Here is an 8,091-nt window from a genome sequence, read left to right on the forward strand (position 1 = left end):
TTGATAAGAAGCTGTGTCAATTTGAACCGCAGAGATTTTTCAGTTAGAAAAAATAAGGAAGAGAAGCAGAAGAACAAAGAAGCAGAGTCAGAGAAGTCAAGTAACGCTGTAACGCAGCTCTCTTTAACACCGGAGACAGGAAAAGGCCAGGAAATGGTGCTGCGGTAGCACCATCAGGAACAGGCCCAGAGAGAACTTGTGGTCCAAGCTATGGTGTCACATGACAGGGCCAAAAGAAGCCTTGATGAGGAGATGGAGAGATATCTGTCTTGATGGGGCTAACAAGAGCTTGACCAGATGGGGTCAAGGGGAGTCTGGCCTTAGGGAAATAAGAGGAGGCCTATCTTCAGGAGGCCAAGGGGAAGCAAACAGGAGGGAGAGCAGCTGAGAGAGCTGCCCTGCACTAAGGATGGGAAACTGCACTCATGCTTCCTGATCCTGAGTTGCACCCTATTGATCCTTGACTCTGCTCCTTAGTAAAACACTAATCTGTGTGGTGCGTGAATTCTGTACAGATGTTGCAACAGATGGTTGAATTGAGATGTAGAGAGTAGTTCAAGAGTGATGGCTTGTGCCAGACTGCATCCAAAGGTTAGAGGGGACCTAGGTCTGACCTTCACCATCTTGATTTCCACTATTCAACCTAAAGTTCGATTGGTTCTGATGTTATTCGTACTATTATTATACCGATTTCACAGTGCTGATTTGCATAACATGATGAAAGTCCCTGGGTTATACATATGAAGAATGTTGAAATGGAAAATATATTGTGAGACATCATCCATTAATGTGGTCCTTCCAGCCATAATCCTTTTATGATATGATGTAAATTGTAGCCTCTTTTGTTTGTGGTTATAATTCCATTTTTAAAAATAGTTTTATTGACATAAAATTCACATACCACACAATTGAATGGTTTAATCATGAGAGTTGTGAGATAATCACCGCAACTTTCGAATATTTTCTTCTTTTTGTACTCATTGTTGTCTCTTCCATGTTTCCCCCAGTGTCTCCTGCCATTATTCTAAGAAACTATTAATCTAGTTATTGTTTCTATAGAATTACATATCCTGGATTTTATATAAAGTAAACATGCAAAATCGCAAACAAAAAATACCAAAATAAAGCATAGAAAAACCTCAATCCAAAAGAAAATAGAAAATAATAAAAACAAGAACAAATTTAAAGTCAATCAAAAGGAAAACAAATGAAAAGGTGTTCAATTTTAACCTCGCTCCATCTGCATCAATTCACTTTTCAGTGTGCTGTGTCTGGCAGCAAGGCTATGCACATTCTTAGTCAATGGTCAGATGGTATTCTTTGAAGGTTTAATCCACATGGGGACCCTGAAAATGGGTTTTGGACTTTCACTGTCATCCATAGTCTTCTGCAAACCACATGTTCATCTTTTATCTCTAATACAGTTTTCTTCTCTGATCTTGGATTTTATTATTTATAATCTTTAGATCACAAATTTTGCTGTGCTTCTTCCTTGTAGACTTTGCTCACACCTCACTTAGATGGCTGCTTGTTTTAAGACAAACCTTCAACACCCCACATGTTATTCTTTCTGATAGCTGGGCACCACCTGGTTTCTTCACCACACTTTGTTATAGCACCTGTGGCTTCAGTGAATTCTTCATGAAGGCAAGTATTGCATAGGGCCATGGCATAATCACAAATTATTCTTATATTAGATAGGGCTATGATTAAATTCAAGCTCAAAATCCATTATTATGTTTTAATATGTCCCTCATCCACGATAAAGACATCATTATCATTTTATTGAAGAATATTATAAATTATCCCCATAGGGCATTTGGTAATTCTACTGATAATGTTATTAACTGAGCCATAGCATAGAATTTAAAATACAGTGCTTTTGAGAAAAGGAGAGTCTACATGTATAGGACACATTTTTAGACCAAAATATATACACTGTTATCTTATACAAAATGAAGCTCAAGCATCAATTGTGATGGATGTAACTAGGTTAAAATGGGTCCTTATCATATGATCTTCTTTTACACATATTTCAAAGTTGTTTGTGTTTTTAATATTTTCTGCCTTGTTTTGATCAAGGCTTTTCGGTTTTGTTTAACATTTGTCATTCATTTTCTTTGTTTGCTTCCTGTGTGTGTTTTGCATAATTTCCTGGATAGGTAAATCTATAGAGACAGCAACTGGATGACTCGTTACCTAGGGGCATGGCAGGAAAAAAGTTGAGGGGAGTATGGGCAGCTAGCAACAATGAGCATGACAAAGACAAAAATAATCTGAAATTGATTATGCTGATGATTGCACAACTCTTCATAAATCATTAGACTATTAAATTGCATGCTTAGTGAGTCATGGGCCAAAGCAACTATTAATACAAATTAAAATAAAGCAACGGCAATGATGAAAAATTTAAATGACTGGACACTATTTATGCAAATAATGAGATGCAGACACAGGGAAAGACTTTCTATAATCATTCACTCAAGCAGAAACTATGTCTGCGGTTTATGCTGTAAAACAGCAAAGAGAGTAAGAAAATAACAAATACATGTCAGTCTTAAATTGCCAGTTATCGAGCAGCCTCAAAGCATGAGATTTGTTTTAGTTTTCACTTGAAAAATATTTACTTATATTATATTTTTATTGAGATTCAAATCCCATACAATATCATACAATTTAATAATTCAATCCTATTAAGAAGAACTGTGCAATCATTACCACGATCAATTTCAGGAAATTTTCCTCTGTGCTCATTGTTGTTCGCTCTGCATTTTTGCCCCAATCTCCCTTGCCATGCCAGTGATTATCAATCCAGTTGATGTCTATTTAGATCACCTATTCATGGCCTCATATACAGAAAACCATGCAAAATATGAATAAGAAGCAAACAAATAATAAAACAAACACAAAAAGACTTCAACAACAATACTAGACAAAACAAACATCTCATTAGAAAGGAAACCATAATATATTAAAAATGAATATTATAAAAGGAAATAAAAGGACAAGGTATTGCATTTAAACCTAACTACATCTGCCATAATCAACTTTATAATGCTCTCTGTCTCAAATAAAGGTTGCTCGCATCCCTCAACTCTGGTTAGAGGGGATTCACTGGCAGCTTAGCTATGTGGGGAAATTGCAAGTGGATCTCGGTTTTTTTACTGTTATCCTTAGTCTTTTGCAAACCAGGTGCTCACAATTTAAGCTTTAAAATATTCTCTTTTTTCTATTTGTATTTTGTTATTTACAACCCTTGACTCGTACATGCTAGTTTGCTTCTTCCATGGGGATTTAGTTGATGCCTCATTTAGAGGGCGGTTTGTTTTATAGGTTATCTATCTATTTATTTATTTGTTTGTTTGTTTGTTTGTTTACTTATGTTTGGCAGGGGGGTTCTAAGACTAAGTCTTTATTATTACATATTATGATTTTATTATTATTAGTTGGAATTTAATACTTATATATAAAATCTCAAGTAGATGTGCAATTGCCATCGCAATCTGTTCCCAAACATTCATTTGTTATATAGACTCTTTGCCATCATCTCCCTTTAACCCCACCTCCAGCACTGTACCCCTCCCCACAAACCAATTATTCTACTTGCTGTCCCTCTGGGTTAATTGATCCTAGATTTTATACACCGAAAAATGGAAAAGCATATAACACAGCATCAGGAGGTTGCCCTCCATTGATATCACACCTCTGAGATACAGTCCAGCATGAACAAACAAAAACCAGTGAAAATAATACAAACCAAAAATACAGAAGGTTTGTTTTAAGACAAGCCCTTAAGATCCCAGATGCTATTCCTTCTGATAGCTGGACTCTGGTTGGTTTCTTCACACTTCCAAAGCCAGACATTTGACCCACAGTCAATGACTGCCACCTTCGTAACCTTGGGATGTTAGTCATCTGTGTCTTCTCACACTAGGGTGTTTGGGCTCTAATTCCAATGGAGTATTTCAGTTCCTTTCATTGGTTCCGGGTATGTTTCAGGTAGAACAATGTTAGACTGTGTCCTTAACGTTTTCTGATCTTGCCTTGTGGTAACCTGTTAACTTACCTAGTAAACCTCCATAAGTCTGAGTATTGATTGTGAGTTCTGTGTGATCACTGCCACAAGTTATCGAACCCAGCAGAAAAGCAGAGTGTCTTGGGAAGAATAGTTGGTGTCAAACAGGAAGGGTGGAGGGTGAAGGCCTGGCTGACTTCTGCCTGGTGGAAAGAGCCTTGGGCTTGGGTGGAGTTCGATTCACCTTCCTTCTCTAGCCAGAGGACCTTGGCTATCACCTCCACACTCTTTTCTCAATTGTTACATATACATTTACCATAATTTAACTAGCTGTACTTTTAAAATTACACTTGAAGAAACTTGTGGCTTAGCCAAGAAATTTTAAGTTCTGAAAGAATTTTCTTACTTTAAAACAAACACATTTTATTCTCTATAATATTTTACCCTATAATCATCTTAGTTTGTGGAGCTATGCTAGGTGTTTAAATTTATGTCATACCATTTCCAAGAGACTGTAAGCACTCGGCTAATAGCACTGGTTAATCACTATGACTAATGTTAACAATATTATTGGGGGGAAATCCTCCAAACATAATTCTCAAAAAACTTATAACTGACAGAATTTATCCTAAAAAAACCCCAAAACTATACAGCTCTCAATTGGTTTGGAAATGAATAGACATATTTTGATGTTTCAGGTTAAAGAATTCCAATAATCTTAATGTAAAAAAATATATACAGAGAAGAAAAATCATATGAAGAAACTTTAATTCAGTGACTTCTGACTGCTTGGTGATGTCTGATAACTGGGTATCAACTGCTCCTGTCACAAGCTTAGTCATGACAGGGCACACATTGAACTAGCTCGACGTTCTGGTCTCTTTCCAACAACTAGTCCACTCCGCTATCCTGGCTCAGCACTTGAGTAGCTCGAATCCTGTCATTTGGGGGTGAGTGTGCTTCAGTGTGGACAGTCTGGCTGTCTTTTTTGATATCTTCTTTGTTACCTAGTTTCTAGATGCAATACTGAGGGGTTTTTTGTGTGGGGTAACATCTTTGTATTTGTATATATATATTTTTAATCATTTTATTAGCTGTTCATACAACTCATCACAATCCATACATACATCAATTGTGTAAAGCGCATTTGTACATTCATTGCCCTCATCATTCTCAAAACATTTCCTCTCCACTTAAGCCCCCAGCATTAGGTCCTCATTTTTCCCCTCCCTCCCCGCTCCCCCCTCCCTCATGAGCCCTTGATAATTTATAAATTGTTATTCTGTCATATCTTGCCCTGTCTGACGTCCCCCTTCACCCACTTTTCTGTTGTCCGTCCCCCAGGGAGGAGGTCACATATAGTTCCTTGCAACACTGAGTTTTTAAGACTGTTCTTTAAAGTTCCCTGATTCCCTTCACCTCACCTCTGTTTTATAAAATTTATGGCATTTAAAATTAATTATGAATGGACAAAATAGATTTCTCTTACTTTTCAATATGAGATAATCATATAGCATACACAAAAACCTTTATTAAACAAAGATTTCAAAATATATACCTCTCATTTCTCCACACATCCTCCACCTAGGTCTACATTTCTGAAAAATGGTGTTTCCATCTCTGTGAGTCCCAATCCCCCACAAAATTCTGCACACTGATTTACAGCACATCTAACTGGCAAAGTTGGCATTCTCAAGGGACTCACATCTTATTCCTTTCAAATATTTTCTGTGTTACTTCTTTGAACAAAAAGACTTTCTAAAGGGACAAGATCGGAATTTTACCATGGGTAGAATAAGGTTTCCAAACGACATTCTTATTGTATAACCCTTGTGACTTTCAAATATTAAGATAATATATTGTAATGAAAAAAAATTTTGGTACAATTTTCCTGGCCACGTTAAGATAGCTTTTAATTATTTTCTCACCAACATAGCTTTCAAGTTTCTTAAAGTTTCTTCCTAGTAAGGTTTTAAGGTCATGCCGTGTCCTTCAATAAAAACCAAGCAGGAGTCCTCTTTTGAAGCCCCACCAAACTTAGGCACTAACCTGTTTGTCTTAAATTGAACTGGCCCAACCAATTTTATTGCCATTGATTTTCTAAAGAACTCAGTCAACAACTGTGCTGGGCCAAGAGGTAGTCATTGAAAGCAAACAATTGGATACTCAGTGGTTTGAAATTAGGAAAGGTGTGCATGAGGGTGGAAGCCTTTCACCATACTCAAATCTATTTGTTGAGCAAATCATCCGAGAATCCAGACTATAGGAAGGAGAATGAAACATCAGGATTAAAGAAAGGTCCATTAGTACTCTGCAGTACACAGATGACCAGTCTTGCTTGCTAAAAGTGCAGAGGACTGGAGCACTTGTTGATGGAATTTAAGGATGATAGCCTTCAGTGCATCTTCCTTCACTGCCATTGAGTTGATTCTGACTCATAGTGACTCTACAAGACAGTGTGGAACTTCCCTTGTGGATTTCTGAGACTAACTCTTCACCGGAGTTGAAACTCTTATCTTTCTTCCATATATTGTATATTGCACCTCAGCAAAAATAAAACAAAAATCCTCACAACTAAACTAATAAACAACATCAAGATAAATGGAGAAAAGTTTAAAATTGTCAAGGATTTTATTTTACTTTCAACCACGATCAATGCTCATGGAACCAGCAGTCAAAAAAATCAAACTAAGTTTTCTTGGTCAATTCTTGTATAAAAGATCGCTCTATTAAATTTAAAAATCAAAATTGTCACTTTGAAGAATAAGTATTTCTAATCATTTTAACTGCATGCACAATCTAGGTAATGACTAAGGAAGACAGAAGAACAAATAGATTCATAGTGTTGGCAAAGAGTATTAGACATACCAAAGACTTCAAGAAGAATGAACTAACTTTTGTTAGAAGAAGTAGAGCCAGAAAGCTCCTTAAAAGCATTTTCATATCCTTTATCTATATTCTCAGAAATAACCAGTCCTGAAAGAAGGACATCGAGAGTCAGTGAAGAAGACCCTAAATGAGATGAATTGACCATGACCCCAACCACAGACTCAAACATAACGATGATTGTAAGGAAGGTACAGAACCCAGGACCAGTTAGCGTTTCATTCTGTTGTACATAAAATGGCTATGAGTCAGAACTGGCTATGTGGCACCTGACAACATCAGCCAAATAGGGTCAATGATGTGTAGTTTATAGTGTGTGTGTGTGTGTGTGTGTGTGTGTGTGTGTGTGTGAAATATTCTACTTCAACAAGGAAACAAGTAAGACACCTGGCCATCATTCATTATCTATTCCTCTATATCTATGAAATGCTATATAGGAAAGTGCTCATCAGGAATGAATTTTCTAGACATTGCCAGTATCATATTTTGATGAATTTATCAGAAAATATAATATTTTGATTGTCTGGTGTTATATTTAGCTATGGAAACATACCTTCTTAACAATGCAACTCCTGGCTACTTAGAATTTTGTGGTTAAATTTTCGTGATTTCATGATACCCCATCCCCGTCTTCATCCTGGGATCAGGGACATGTCTTTTGACCTTTATTAGTCTAATTTTCTTATCTGCAGTATGAACATTATAATTGTTGACTTACAGGAAAATTATGGGACTCAGATTAGATAACCTATCTTAAAGACTTCATAAAATATGAAATCTATGCAATTATACTGCCATGTTACTGATATTATTATCATATGTTACTGTTATTATTATCATAGTTAAATGTTTTAAACTTCTAAAGAGACTTACTAGACTGAGTAGAATGAGGGCTGTTAGGACCTGTCAGACCATACAATTTATCGAGTGTGGCCTTAAAAAGGAAGTAGATTGAACTGCCAAGATGATATGTCAGTGAATAATTAAAACAGCGTAGTTTGAGGAGTCTTACTGATCATGCAATTTAAGACACAGTATCAGTAAGGGCTAGTTGGCATAAACAGTGCTGTGTGATGTCTACTGATACTGGTTCTCACTGATTGTATGCATCCTTTTCAACTCCAAATTCAGTGACTTCATACTGGGAACTTAAGTTGCTCCAGGATGGGAGCAATTGCCTAGGGAAATTG

Source organism: Echinops telfairi, unplaced genomic scaffold (genome assembly GCF_000313985.2).
Source record: "Echinops telfairi isolate 266 unplaced genomic scaffold, ASM31398v2 ScPeMD7_7421;HRSCAF=8459, whole genome shotgun sequence".
Classification (NCBI taxonomy): Eukaryota; Metazoa; Chordata; class Mammalia; order Afrosoricida; family Tenrecidae; genus Echinops; species Echinops telfairi.